The sequence below is a fragment of the Musca domestica genome, unplaced genomic scaffold, assembly GCF_030504385.1.
Source record: "Musca domestica strain aabys unplaced genomic scaffold, Musca_domestica.polishedcontigs.V.1.1 112, whole genome shotgun sequence".
Taxonomy (NCBI): domain Eukaryota; kingdom Metazoa; phylum Arthropoda; class Insecta; order Diptera; family Muscidae; genus Musca; species Musca domestica.
The window spans coordinates 1241895-1258230 of NW_026712140.1; the positions used below are offsets into that span (position 1 = coordinate 1241895).

General features: G+C 35.8%; 1 protein-coding gene across 2 annotated transcripts in view; it reads right to left on the minus strand.

The window, feature by feature from the left end:
- The window catches only part of LOC101896728 (retinol dehydrogenase 13), a 340667-nt gene that overhangs the window by 38368 nt on the left and 285963 nt on the right, over positions 1–16336 (minus strand). The gene's annotated exons all lie outside the window — the stretch shown is intronic.

The window sequence follows — 16336 nt, forward strand, 5'->3', positions numbered from 1 at the left end:
TACATATTTTTTGATCGGTTTTGATACAGGATAAGATAAAAAAACTACAACAAAGTCAAACGCTATAATTTTAACATTTTTTTTTTTTTAATTTTATTGAATAAAAGTGAAAATGTTGGAAATAGCATCAAATTTTAGAATACGTTTAGATTTGTTTGGTCAACTTTGACACGAATTATGGCCCTCAAACGGCCAATGTAAACGTCACACGCTGTCCGCATGTTGTTCTGCGGTATTTTGGCCCATTCCCTGCGAAGCGCTTGCTTGGTATTTTTTAGTGCCAACCTTGCTTTCCAAAATACTCCTGACACAATAGTCCAACGGATTGGTGTCCGGATATTTTGGTGGCCATTGTGTGCTGGGAATGAAGTGAGGAACCTCATTGCTGTGCTGAGTTCTGTTGGAATATCCAAGGTCTGCGGCCAAAATGTTTGCGTGTCCACGGCTTTGATGCACCCTCCAGAATTTTTTCGGAATAATATTCGGCATTTATTCTGATGCCACGGTCGATTAATACGAGCGGAGAGCGACCATCGGCAGTTATGGCGGCCCTCACCATCACCATGGCCGACGCTTGAGTTCTGGTGGCTAACCGAATGTGCACATTTTCAGCTGACCTCTTTGGCAAATAAAAACGATCATTTTGTTTGTTCACAAACTGCTGGAAAACGAATGTTTTCTCATCGGGGAAAACCATATTCGACAGTTCAACACTTTCGGCCAAGCGAAGCAACTCTTTTGAGTCTATTTTCTTTCAATAAAATTTTTTTATCATTTTCTTATATAAATCCTGAAAACATTGATTTTAAATCCTTAAATTTGTTATTTATCTCAAACATTTATACACATCAACTTGCTTATTTATATTTTACTTTGGGCCTAGCTTTTTACCTCTATAAAATTATAATAGAATTTTTATTATCTATATGGCTGCTCTATTAGAGCTTCTATTGTTTATGGCACAAACTATCGCACTTCAACATCTGTTGAATAGTTCAACAAGAATTCACCGCATACGGAACGGTAGACACCTTTAGGCCATGCTACTGGTTATGCGTTCTTATTTGATGCCAAGCTGTGTGAAACAGGCCGTATCTGTATGTAAATACAAATGTGTTTAGATAGTTGGGCATTTCTGTGTTATTTACCAAATGCTTTATCTGTATGCACAGATGAACCATAAAATAAGTTGTGCCGGGAAAATTATTAAATAAAAAAGTCATGAATAAAAAATCTGATGAAAATATTAAGTAGGCCTGGTTTTATTTAGGTTGTCAATTTCTGTTAAATTACCATTAAACTGGTAGAAGGTTTGAAGGGACTTAAAAATCTTTGTGACAACAGCCATTAATTTCTGGACTAACAACTATAAGCGTTCATGGAATGTAACCAATGAATTGTCCTAGGTCTTTCCATTGCAACAATACTGACCAAATTCTAATGAATCCATTTAATGGATATTATTTTTGGCAAGTTCACAAAACCATATTTACAAAAAAAGTGCATCCTGTTGTGCGGCATGATTTTACATATTTCCAAAATCTATTAGAACGTTAACACTTTAACTAAAATATTAAAATATTTTGTGTTGCATTAATAATTCAAAAACTCCTAGCATTTTGATTCATGAATTATGTAATATCATTTGTTTGTATGTGTTTTCAATTCATGTGGCGTTTGCATTTTAACTCGTTTCCGTTGAATGAAAAATTTCGATTTTATGCAGCAGGAAATTCAAAATTATTTATTGAAGAGTTTACTGTAACCTAACTTTGCATAACACAATGGTAAAGTGTGGTTGTGAGAGAAATTATAGCACATATAAAGGTGACAGGATAACCAGGTCTTCTCAAATAAAACCTGTAGGTTTCTCCCATAGATCGAACACTTATATCCAATTTTATACGAAACCATAAATTCCGACAATTTGTGGGGAAGGTACCAGAAAGAGTGTGCTGGTATATCCTATCTTCACACCATACCTTGAGTTATTAGAAATAATGGCACGTGTGTAAAATAAAGAGAACCGGATGCTTATTTCAAATTTTATGTTCGTTTTGGTTATTCAAAACATAGATCCTTTGTGTGGGAGGTACCAGAAAAAATGGACCGATCCCTGCCACCTATCTTTAAAAATTATCTTGTGTTTATGGAAATATTGAGATGTGAAATCCAAAATTATTTATTGAACAGTTTACAGTAACCTATCTTTGTATAACACAATGGTATAGTGTGGTTGTGAGAGAAATTATAGAACATATAAAGGTGATAGGATCACCAGGTCTTCTCAAATAAGAACTGTAGGTTCTCCCATAGACGACCACAAGGTCTTCTCATAGAAGACCACAAGTCTTTTAATAGAAGACCACAAGTCTTTTCATAGAAGACCCCAAGTCTTTTCAAAGAAGACCACAAGCTCATTTCTTGGAACACCACAAGGCCTTCTCAAATAAGAACTGTAGGTTCTCCCATAGACGACCACAAGGTCTTCTTATAGAAGATTAAAAAATCTTCTCATAGAAGACCACAAGGTCTTCTTATAGAACGCCACAAGGTCTTTCCATAGAAGAACAGAAGGCCCTCTCATAGCAGAACAGAAAGTCCTCTCATAGAAGACCGGAAGGTCTTCTCATAATAGATCAGAAGGCCTTCTCAGAGGAGACCAGAATGTCTTATCAGAGGAGACCAGAAGGACTTCTCAGAGAAAACGATAGACTCTGAAGGTCTTCTTATAGAAGACCAGAATGTCTTCTCATAGGAGACCAGATGGTGTTCTCATAGGAGACTACAAGGTTTTCTCAAAAGAGTCCACAAGGCCTTCTCATAGAGGACCAGGAAGTCTTTTCATAGAAGACCACAAGATCTTCTCATAGAAGACCAGAAGGTCTTCTCATAGAAGACCAGAAAGTACTCTCATAGAATACCATAAAGTCATATCGTATAAGACCAGAAGTTCTTCTCATAGAAGACCAGAAGGTTTCTTATAGACGACCAGAGAGTCTTCTTATAGGAGACCAGGAGGTCTCCTCAGAGGAGACCACAAGATCTTCAAAAAAAAGACCAGAAGGTCTTCTTATAGACGACCAGAGGGTCTTCTCATAGGAGACCAGAAGGTATTCTCAAAGGAGACCAGAAAGTCTTCTCATAGGAGACCAGAAGATCCTCTTAAAGGAGATCAGATTGTCTTCTCATAGGAGATAAGAAGGTCCTCTTATATGAGACCAGAAGGTCTTCTCATAGAAGACCAGAAGGTATTCTCAAAGAAGACCATAAGGTCTGCTCATAGAAGACCAGGAGTTCTGCTCATAGAATACCAGTGGGTATTTTCATAGAGAACCAGAAGGTCTCTTCATAAAAGACCAGAAGGTCTGCTCATACCAGTGGATCTTCTCATAGAAGACTAGTGGCTCTTCTCATAGAAGTTCGTGCGTCTTCTCATAGAAGACCAGTAGGTCTTCTCAAAGAAAAACAGTGGGTCTTCTTATAGAATACCAGCGGGTTTTCTCATAGAAGACCAGTGGGTCTGCTCATAGAAGACCAGTGGGTCTGCTCACAGAAGACCAGTGGGTCTGCTCATAGAAGACCAGTCGGTCTGCTCATAGAAGACCAGCGGGTCTGCTCATAGAGGACCAGTGGGTTTTCTCAAGTGGATTTTTGCCATAGAAGACCAGTGGAACTTCTCACAGAAGACTAATGGTTATAATTAGAATTATGCTAATCTAGTTTGATTGAATCTAATTCCTTGGATTCCGGTCGTTTATACAAAAACTTTGCGTATGAGTGATATGAACTAAATGAACTTTATAAAATCACTCATACGTTTAGCATCTGAACTATGAAATAGATTGACACAACCCTACTCATAATGATACAATGCAATCTCAAGTATTTATTTTTCATATTTCATTCGCAACTTCTTTGTTCTCCTGCATTCCAGTGAATTCCATCCAAGGAATTAACCTTCTAATTGACTGAACTGATGTTTGTTGGCACAAGACCTTTTGTTGCTCTGGCAATCGGGCAAATTAAGCAGGGCAAGAATTTACCTGCTATCACCTTTGTTGCGCATCATCAGCACTGCTATTTGAGTGCGCTCAACTGTTAGTAATTTGTTACTGTTTTGCTTTTCAGGTTTCTTTGTTTTTGCAGAATCTTGTTTGTTCGTTTGTTCTGTTTAACCATGTGCTCGTGTTTTATTGCTCCCACCCCTTTTGTTCGGCAAATGAAAACAAAACCCAATACCAATGCGGTGGCTTTGCAGTCTTACATTCCGACAAAATGTAATGACGTATGTTAACACTTTGTTGTTGGGAAACACATATGTACAATACATACATGCATATGTACATACATTTATATACAACTGACTTTGTTGTACTTCTTGGCCAAATAATTTGATCTCGATCCGTCGAGTGTAGGTGTAAAGACACACTTGCCAAAACAAAACAAAAAAACAACAACTTCAAAGTTAACTTGGTTGTGTATGTATGTATAAACGTGACCTAAGTAAGCAGAGTATCCCCGCACACACGTACGTATTTATTAGTACACACTTTGACATAAACCAAAATATGACTACCCTGGTGTATAAACAACAACAGGCGCAGTTGTTCACCTTTATGTCACGTCCATACGTGCCAAATACGCCAAGCATAACCCCAAATATATTGTGTGAGGACGTAACACATTACATTACCCGGTCACACTCACCCGCACACACACCCATACACATGCATATGCTTAACATACCGGCATATAATTTATGCAAATACCTTTGTTGCTGTTCGAAATTGTATATGTGTGCTTCTTTGGAATAACCAACAGATTTCATCTGAAATGTAAACCCATTCGAATTGGACCATATATGTAAATGTGTGTCTGTGTGTGAATGTGGTTATTCTGGCAGTGCCGAAATGAATATATTTTTATGTGGCCATTGCACTATGGGTTTTTTTACGTTTATTTTGGCATAAACTCTAATTTCAAAGCTATGGAATTGAAATTTGGTTTGTATGCATTTTTTATGCTTCCAAGATGACCTACCAATTTTCATATGATTTGGGGCACTATTTCATATAGCTGCTATATAGCCGATCTGGCCGATTTGACCCAACTTTTTTGTTTATGAAGCTATTGAAGTGAAATTTGGTTTGTATTAATTTTTTATACCCCAAAGATGACTTACGAATTTTCATATGATTTGAGGCACAATTTCATATAGCTGCTATATAGCCGATTTGGCCGATTTGACCCAACTTTTTTGTTTATGAAGCTATTGAAGTGAAATTTGGTTTGTATTCATTTTTTATGCCCCCAAGATGACCTACGAATTTTCATATGATTTGGGGAACTATTTCATATAGCTGCTATATAGCCGATTTGGCCGATTTGACCCAACTTTTTTGTTTATGAAGCTATTGAAATGAAATTTGGTTTGTATTCATTTTTAAGCCCCCCCAAGATGACTTACGAATTTTCATATGATTTGGGGCACTATTTCATGTAGCTGCTATATAGCCGATCGGCTATGTTGATTTGGAGAAACATACTGCTCATTCATTACAATAATTATACTTTTGCTAAGCCATTTTGAATGTTTAGTTTTAAATCGCTCTAGTTTACGAATGCACTTTGGCAAATGATTTTTTATATAATTAACAAATTTTTTAACTTGTTTTGATATCAAACGCATTTGGTCTTCATTTAAAGTGATATTATTGATATTCTGTACCACATATTTTACTAGTGCATCTTCTGAGCGATTGTTTCTGCTCCAAATTTCAATAAGCGCTGCATGGGCAAACACGTGTTTATCTGCAAAACACGTGTTGGCACAAAATAGAACAAAAAAGGCTAGTTACTCATTAATTAACACACTTTTGTTAATAACTTGGCATTTATACCTTTTTGCAATGCTTTGCCATTCACAAGTTACACTCCACGGAACACAACTACAATTTATAGATTTTATATAAAGCTATACATAAACGAAACATTTCACAGTATTACAACAACAGACAATTATGACAAAAAGGGCACCTCGTCTTAATTTTACATACCTGCACTAACGTTTTCCATAATTACACATTTTATTTTTTTTCAATTTTGTCAAATCAGAAGCACTTGAACTTAGCTGATCTTTACCGCCAGTTGTACCAAAACAAAGTGACTTTCAAACAGCTGACTTTAAAAGCTCGCCAGCAAAAAAGGGTTGCCACCTGTATTGATATTAAACATTTTTTTTTCTAATATGGGTATCTACATTTAGGAAATCAGTTAAATTTCAAAATATGAAACCAAAAAAAATGACTTTATGCCAAAAAATCATGCTTTTTACCCATAGTGCATTGGTGCGTATGTGACATTGAAAGAAATTTCTTACGTTTTCAATTCAACCCGGCCGAGAAATCAGCTCTGCCATACCATTTTTGCAAAATGTTTTTATATCAGTGAGAAATTGGTTATTGTCCCTAAGTACGGATGTAATGGACGAGCTGTGCTGTGCAACTCAAATAAATGACGTATATGTATGCAGCATTCAATGAGTGTTCTTTCAGGTAATTGTTATGTAACTACTATTTCCCAACATGGACTAGTTTTGAGAGTTACTTACAAGGAGAAGAGAATAAAAAGAACTTTATCTGGCATGTGGAAATTGGGTTAATAATTTCAATTTAATTTTCTAAAAATTGATTGTATTCACAGCAATCCAGATATTAACATTTAGAAGAGAAATCATTGAATGAAGCATGTGACAAGTCAAATAGTATCAGACGGTTTTGCCTACAGATGTATACCCCAACCTTAAGTTGTGATAATTCAAACTGTTGACACTTTATAGGTGAGGTTCCGAAGCAGTTGGTCAATTTTGAACAATTCGTATCTGACCTAAGACTGATATAAATAGTACAACTTGACAGGTTTGGACTATATCAACTACTTCTTGTATGAGATATGTACAAATTTTCGGAAAATAGAAATATGTGTAAGGTAACATATAGCGGACCGAAGTATTCCGTTTTCATACTTCATCTAATACAGATAAAAAATATTGGTATGTGCAAAATTTAAAGGAAATCGAACACTTATATCCAATTTTATACGAAATAATAAATTCCGACAAATTTTATATTCATATCAGAATTCTGGTTAAGAGAAATATTTAGATATAGCAAGTTGTAAATAATCGCCGACTTGTTGCGCAAGTAATGACAGATATAAGTATTGGAAAGTGTTACCCTTTGTGGGTGAAGTACCAGGAGGGGTTGGCAGATGTACATCATCATCACAAAAGATCTTGTGTTAGCAAAAATCTTTGTATGCGGGAAATTTGTGGAGATGGATGGATGCATTTGGATGCTTATTTCGAATTCCTTGAGCGTTTTGCTTTCCAAAATCTTGAACCCTACCTGAAATATTGAGATGTACCAAGTCTGAGTGGAATCGGATGTAATTTCGCGTTTTATGAGCTCCATGGAGACTCAAACCATTTGTGGGGGAGGTACCAGAAAGAGTGCACCGGTATATCCCATCTTCACACCAGACCTTGAGTTATTAGAAATAATGGGACGTGTGTAAAATAAGAGAACCGGATGTTTATTTCGGATTTTATGCCCGTTTTGGTTATTCAAAACATAGATCCTTTGTGTGGAAGGTACCAGAAAAAATGCTCCGATCCCTGCTATCTGTCTTAAAAAATTATTTTGTGTTTATGGAAATATTGAGATGTGAAAAATCCGAATGGAATCGGACGTTAATTTCGTGTTTTGAGAGCTTAATGGATATTCAAAATTTCCGAAATTTCTATCTTCACACCACACCATGTGATTATAAAAATATTGGGATGTGTAAAATTTTAAGACAATTGGGCTCTTGCATCACACTTTTTAAGATTTGTAATTATTCAAAAATTTGAACCTTTGTAGGGGAGGTACTTGATGGAATGTGCAGAAAATTTTTTGAAATTTTCGAGCTTTTGTGGGGTGAGGTACCAGAAGGAGTTGACTGTATTCCATGTTAACACCAGAACTTGTCTTAATAGAAATGTTGGGATGTGTGAAATTAGAAGAAAATTGGACTCTTTTACCACATTTTATAAGAGTTGTACTTATTGAAAATTTTGATCCTTTATGGGGGTCTGACTGACGCAATAATTAGGATTTGCATGGTTGGAGCAAAATCGGATTATCGTTGCTCTATTTGTGCAGAAAATATATTCTTTGAAAAGTTCGACCTTTTGTGGCGGGGGCGATAAGTTTTCCGCTCACTACTAGTACTTTTAACAAAAAGGAAATAAAAAACTAGGTAAATATGTTCGATTTTATTCGTTCAATTTTTTTAAAACATTTTCTGTCCTACCATGTGATACTCTACAATACTATAATATGTTGGAAACCTGCTTACGCCCAAATCAATTTAAGGAGATTTCTTTTTATGAAATAATGCCCTGCTCAAATGTAACCTTGGTTTTTGACCAGAGGCATTTGCCCTATATTTACGCTCTCTGTCGTGTTGGTAGGTTTTCAAAACAATTTCAAACAAAAGTTGTGTTCCATGTTATCACTAAAAATATTCTAATGGACTGCAAAATCATACCCCTACCCCCATGCAAAATTTCGTCAGGATCGAAAGATATTTGCGACCTGCGAAATGTACAATTAAATATTGTAAGTCAAATTAAAAAAAAACTTTATGCGATGAAAAATATGACATAAATTAAATAAGTAAAAAAGCCAGGTCGGACTCCTCCCTCCACCATTTGGAACGACTTTTGCAATTTTCAAAAAAAAAAAAAAGTAATAAACAAGTAAGCAAAGGCTATAGTCGTGCGGGCCCGACCATGTGATACCCTACAACACTACAATATGTTAGAAGCCCTCTTATATCCAGATCGATATTGGAAGACTTCGCTTTTGAAATTATGTCAAGAGACATTGGCCAGGGACATTTGCCCAATATTTAACCATTCCGTCATACTGTTAGTTGTTGTGGTCTATTTTCCATCCAAAATGCTAGAATCCTTCCCCGTCCTTAACTCTCTTCTCAGGTGTGTTGATTGGCTTCATATGTGTGATCAGGATTTTTTTTTCTGTTTTTGGTGCATTTGAACCCCTAAATATTTTGCGATCATCTCCAAAAGTAAGAGGCCCCTCTGTATCTCTAAATTTAGACTCATCTATATGCATAAAAAGCCAAAAGTTCGCCTTTTGTGTATTTCATGCTATTTCCATTCAACTCGCTGTCCTAAACTCTAACTTCGTGCGAGATTTTGAGACCCTTGGTTTCTATTTGTGACCTTTATAACGGCTGCAAAATCAGGAACATTTTTAGTTGTTGGTCCATTTCAACCCCCAAATATATTGCGGACATCTTTAAAACCAATAGGCCTAACCCTTTTGAGCCTAACGCTGCACTTATGAAAATGTTCGTGGCGATTGGACGATAATTGCAATCTGTATATAAAAACCCCAACCTGTGTTGAAAGGTGAAAAAATATTACAAAATATACACTTCAATATTATAAGTCAAATTGAAAAAATCGCACGCGATAAAAAATATGAGAAAAACCCAAAAATTTGTCACAAATTACTACAAAATCCATATCAACATCATTATTGACATATTTTTATGTGATTTTTTTTAGATTTTATACTTTTATACCAAGAGGGCATTCTAAATTGACAAAATTTGTCCAAATCGATCCAGCCATTCTTGAGATATAAGCATTATAGCTAACATCCCCTTCCTTTGTATATACACATTGTATATATTTCGCTATATATATCCGATATATTACCTATCGGCATCGACGTAACGGTCAGAATTAACCTGTTCGTCTGTTTGTGGTTTCGTCGGGATTAAAAATATTCGCGGTTTAATGGAAAATTTGACTTTTATTTAACACACACGTTATGGTCTATTTCACCCACTAAATATTACCCGATGACCATCAAAATTGGAAGACTTCTATCCACCCCTAAGCTATAGCCCCATGCTAACTTCCGCTTCGATTGGAATATAATTGCGACCTGTAGAACAACTGCAAAATCAGGATATTTTTCAGTTTGTGGTCCATTTAAACCCCTAAATATTATACGATCATCTCCAAAATCAATAGGGTTCTATTCTGATTTGAATTCTGTTAAAATCTTAAAAATACCGAATGTAGTCGTTATATTAGGGTCTATACGACGACGTGGACCTGCACAGGAAAATTTTGAAATAAACCATAAAAATTTTCAAATGCGAAAATGGAAAAAAATGTCGCTAAAATCATAGAAATAGCGAATATAAGGGGCTATGCTAAAACGTGGACCTGCAGGCTGAAGTATCCATTAAAAACTTGAAATACTAAATTTGAATCAATTCCGGTGAAAAATGTCGCTTAAATCATAAAAATACCAATGTTCGGGAGGTACCGTTATGGGGAGGCTATACGAAAACGTGGACCTGCACAGACAATTTTTTGTCTCGGGCTGTAGTATTCACTACGAACTTCAAATAGCACATTTGAAACAATTCCGGTGAATTATGTCGCTAAAATCCTCAAAAAGCCGATTATTGGGAGGTGCTTTTATATGGGGGCTATATGTAAACTTGAACACGGCCTATTTTCAATACCAAAAGTCCTGCAGACATAATCTACATTTGAGGAACATTTTATCAATCCATTTTATTTCGTTCGGAAGCTAGAGTGATTTCCGCAGAAGAACGCCCCGTCTGTCCACTAAATCGACATAGAATTTTATGCTGCGCCCAAAATGTATATTTCGTGGTGTGACATATGGAACGACAAACTAAATATAACCTCCATACTACTTTTGATAGTATTAAAATAGGACAAAATAGAACAAAAAATAATTTATTTTTTATTGGCATATTTTTAAGCGATTTTCACAAAAATTTGTTATTATCTCCAAAAGGTTCTATTCTTAGCATAACCCCACCTCCATGCAAAATTTCGTGAGGATCGGGCCATAATTGCGACCTGTAGAGTGATTACAAATTAACATGGTCAGACGGACGAACGTATATACATAGCTCGATCGACTCAGCTCGGCGAGATATGAAGATCCATTTATACTTTCCTATGTGAGAATCCAATATTTCGAGGTGTTGCATAATTGTTGGCCAATCAAAAAGTCATAAAAAATTACGAAAAATTATGCGAAAGTAAGACTATTTGCTTTTTGTAATTTTTAGGAATATAACATTATTTTCAACCAAATGCAGAAGATAGTTGATCTCTATTACCTTTTAATGGGATTTTGAGACTCACACAATTTTTTGCTGTGATAGTCCAATTTTTTTATAAATATTCAAAGAATTTAAATTTATGGAACAATAATACCCCTGATTTTATTAACAAAAAAAATATCCCATTTATTCCAACACGAGTTAGAAATATTCGCCAATATTTAACAAGTGTTATAAACGTATACCCCAGTCTACCTTTCTACTTGTCGATCATATTTCATAAGCGTTTAAGTTAAATATTTGTATTTATTACATTCACTTGGTTGGCTGGCTTCTGTTTTTTTTTTTATTTAACGCGCTCTTATTTGCAAAGCGGTGATTGTGTGGCCGGAAATGAAATATTTTCTTTTCCGCTCTAATATAAACAGTTTTTATATTTGAACTTTTCGACAGCTGCTATCACGGTCATAATCAAAAACACCAACAACAAAGATGAACAGAAACAGCAACAACTGTTGATAGCCGGGAGGCACCCATTTTCTTTTCAAACAATGAAAAATGGATTAATGCTTTTGTGTGTGTGTGTGTCCGTATGCGTTTAGCAGGTGTTTAAGGAGAGCATTTATATTTTTTCTGACTCTTCTTGTATAGATGTAGCAAGGTCTGATGAATAAATTTGATTGATTAGTTTACCTTTTAGTGGTTGGGGTTGTTGGTCTTTTTGTTCTCCTGTCATTTGCAAATGTTTTTTCACGCATCCCCCTCTTTCTGTTTAAACAACGAGGTGCAATGATAATGAAACGTAATTTGTTGTTGATGTCGGTGAGCCTTCTTAAGTGTTATTAATACGAAATGTCAAAATAAACACTGCATTTTGAGTAATTAGAAAATGATGTGTGTTGTAATTTTTAAAAGATTTCACGTTAGTGAATCAGTTAAATGAGATGTAAATGTAAAAACTGCAACCAACTTCAGGCTGCTGTCATTTCCAAGCCACTCGTCCGACAGCTGTTAAAATTATTCCAGTGACAGCACATTATATTGTTTACAAGCGTCCAAAGGCATTTTGATGAGAATTTTCCGGAAAAAAAGTTATTCGTGATGGAATTCAAGCGTGATAGTGTGATTTCTTCATATTTGGCTGGAAAACAACAAGTGGTTATCGTTAGAGCATTCCAGCATTTAAATGTGAATAAATCTTTTGTGTCTCGTACCATTGCTCGTTACCATAATACTGGTAGCGTAGCCCGACGTCAAGGAAGTGGACGGAGGAAAACAGCAACATCAGCAGATGTGGTTCGAAAAGTAAAGAAGCGACTTGATCGAATAACGCGCCGCATTGGCCGAAAAATGGCTCGTGAGCTGAACATATCGCAATACCCCGCCATTGAAATTCCAAAAAGTTAAAAGCAGTAAGTTCAAGCAGGGCCGAACTTTGAATACCCTTTAAACGAATTAAAAATTTTTTCTAAAAATAAAAGCCGTTAAAAATTTTATTAACATCTTAAAAGCATTGAAAATAGCCGCTATATGGGAGTTTATACGACGTGGAGATACATTGTTATCATATGCAATTACCATATGCAAATTCGAACATAGGGAGGGACCGTTACATCGGAGCTATACGAAGACATAGACTTGCATATACAATTTTCTGTTACAGCCTGTAGCATCCATTACGAACTTCAAATATGACATTTCAAACAATTTCTGTGAATATTGCACCTAAAATCGTCAAAATACCGAATGTAGGGAGGTGGTTATATGTGAGGCCTATACAAAGTCCTGCACCTGCATAGACAACTTTCTGTCATAGGCTCCAATACCAACTTCAAATTCCAAATTTGAAACAATTCCGGTAAATAATGTCGCTAAAATCATCAAAATACCGAATATCGGGAGGTACCGCTATATGGGTGCTATACAGAGACGTGGACCTGCACAGTCAATCGTCTGTCTTAGGCTGTACAATCCCTTTGCAACTTCAAATATCAAATTTGCAACAATTCCGGTGAATAATGTCGCTAAAATCATCAAAATACCGAATATAGGGAGGTACAGTTATATGGGGGTTATACGAAGAAGTGGACCTGCACAGACAATTTTCTGTCTTAGGCTGTAGTATTCCTTTGGAACTTCAAATACCAAATTTGAAACAATTCCGGTGAATAATGTCGCTAAAATCATAAAAATACCGAATATCGGGAGCTGCCGTTATATGGGGCTACATGAAAACTTGGACCTACATGGCCCATTTACGAACTTAACCTTCAAAATAAACATGTCTGCGAAATTTTAGCATTATATCTCGATTCGTTCGAAACGTGATAACAACAGACAGACAGACGGACATCGTTAAATCGACATAGAATTTTACGCCGATCAAGAATATATATACCTTGTTGGGTCTTACATTGCTACTTCGAGGAGTTACAAACGGAATGACAGTATGGTGGAGGGTATAAACAGTGCAAGAACTTGCACCGCAACAGAAAGAAAATAGACTCAAAAGAGCTAAAGAGTTGCCTCTCTTGGCCGAAGGTGGTGAACTGCCGAATTTGGGTTTCTCTGATGAGAAAACATTCGTTGTCAACCAGTTTGTGAAAGAGGTCAGCTGAAAATGTGCACCTTCGGCTGGCCACCGGAACTCAAGCGCTGGCCATGGTTATTTTTTGGGTCGCTATAACAGCCGATGGTCGCTCTCCGTGCGTATTAATCGACCGCGGCATCAGAATTAATGCCGAATATTATTGCGAAAATATTCTGGAGGGTGTATTAAAGCCATGGGTACGCAAGCATTTTGGCCGCAGACCGCAGCACAATCGCACTCAGAACGTGACACCCAAGAATGGTTACAAAATGAGGTTCCTCGCTTCATTTCCAGCGCACAATGACCACCAAAATCTCCGGAAACCAATCCGTTGGACTATTGTGTCTAAAGTATTTTGGAAAGCAAGGTTGGCACAAAAAAATACCAAAGTGTCGATCACCTCAAGCATGGAAAGCAAGGTTGGCACAAAAAAAATACCAAAGTGTCGATCACCTCAAGCATGCGCTTTGCCAGGAATGGGTCAAAATACCGCAGAGCAACATTCGGGCTACGTATGACGGTTTTATTGGCTGTTTGAAGGTCATAATTCGTGCCTAAGGTGACCAATTCGAAAAAATCTAAACTTATTCTAAAATATGATGCTATTTCCGACATTTGTTGCTTTCATTCAATAAGATTTAAAAAATTTAAAAATTATGGCGTCTGACTTTTTTGCACTTTTTTTACCTCACCCTCTATGGTGGAGGGTATAAAAAAATTTCGATGTATAACTTTAACAAATCATAAACAAAAATTTTCCGAGTTTTTGAGTGTATTCATATAATTCCGTATAACACCCGAATGAAACACTTCAGAGAATGAAACATTTATTCTTTTTATTAAAAAAAAAAACAATATAAATTTATTGCAAATTTGTGACTTTTAAATCAGTCACGCCCTTACAACAGATATACATGTTTCCAATTTAAATATATTTGTCTCAATGGGCGTACAATATCCAATATTCATAAACCAAAATAGAACAATCATGGATATTTGACATTCGTTTCAATTCAATGCTCCAGATAAGTGTTTAAGAATGAGACTAGGCATATCCAAGTTTTTCGAGGAATTATAATTTAAAAGAATATTTGAGTATCAAGATTAAGTTCAAATGCTCTTTTTATAAGATAATATGGGGGTGGGACATTATCTATAGAATTTCATTAAATTACACATAAATCTGTAATGGGAAGTAAGGGCACATTCTTGAATGGTGTAGGACCATACCATAAAATTTTGTTACTAAAATATCAATAGTGCAAGAAATTTAACAAGTAATAAGGTTGTTTATACCCTCCAACAGGAAGAATGCAAACATAGAATGGAATAATTAGGTACCGAATATCTGGGGTACCGATATATGGGGGATATACGATATCGTTGACATATAAAAATCTATTTCAGGGCATAAAGTACTCCCAAAGAAATCCTTGTGTAGATAGTAAGGAGGTAGTCGATAGTAAGGAAAGGTCAAAAGTGTTGCAGGGCCGACTATATGATAACCTACACCACTATGCGTATTTAGTATAACTACAGTAACAAAGAGTTTGTATTGAGAGTTCATTATTCAGTCATGAACCCAATAAATAAAGTGCATAATATGACTTTGATAAGGATTATATTAAACAAGTTAAAAAGCCGTAAGTTCGACCGGGCCGAACTTTGAATACCCTCCACCATTTGGAAGGAATTTGGAAATTAAAAAAAAAAAAAAATAAAATCCTTAAAAAATTTTGTTAAATTTTAAAAATACCGAATATTGCCGTTATATTGGGGTCTATACGACGTGAACCTGCATAGGCATTGTTTGCCATTAGCCATTACCATATTCAAATTCGAAACTTGAAATAAACGGTGAATAATATGGTTAAAATCATCAAAATATCGTATATAGAGAGGTACCATTATATCGGAGCATAGACAATTTTCTGTCACAGGCTATAGCATCCATTACTAATGTCAAATGCGATATCTCAAACAATTTCGGTGGGTATTGTACCTAAACTCGTCAAAATACCGAATATAGGGAGGTACTGATATATGGGGCCTATACGACTAAATATGCCGAAGCATTTGTATCTTTCAAATTTGGACTTTTATTGCCCATTTTGGCACAATTAATTTGAAATCGGATAAAGATATATATGGGAGCTATATCCAAATCTGAACCGATCTCGATAAAATTTGGCAAAAACATTTCTGAGCTGTAATTGATGTATTTCCCTGAATATCGTTGTTACGGAGTGCATATTACGGCTGTGGGTAATAAATATGAAAAATCGGATGAATAGTATATATGGGAGCTATATCTATATCTGAACCGATCTATACCAAATTTGACATACTACCTTCTAGACTCAATTTGGTCGTATGTGCCGAATTCCATCCCATTTAGGCAAATATTAGACGTTTCGTGCACAATAAAAGGTAAATCGGACGAAATTATATATGGGAGCTATATACAAATCTGAACCGATCTCGATAAAATTTAGCAAAGGTATTTCTGAGCTGTATTTGATATATTTCCCCGAATATTGTTGTTACAGA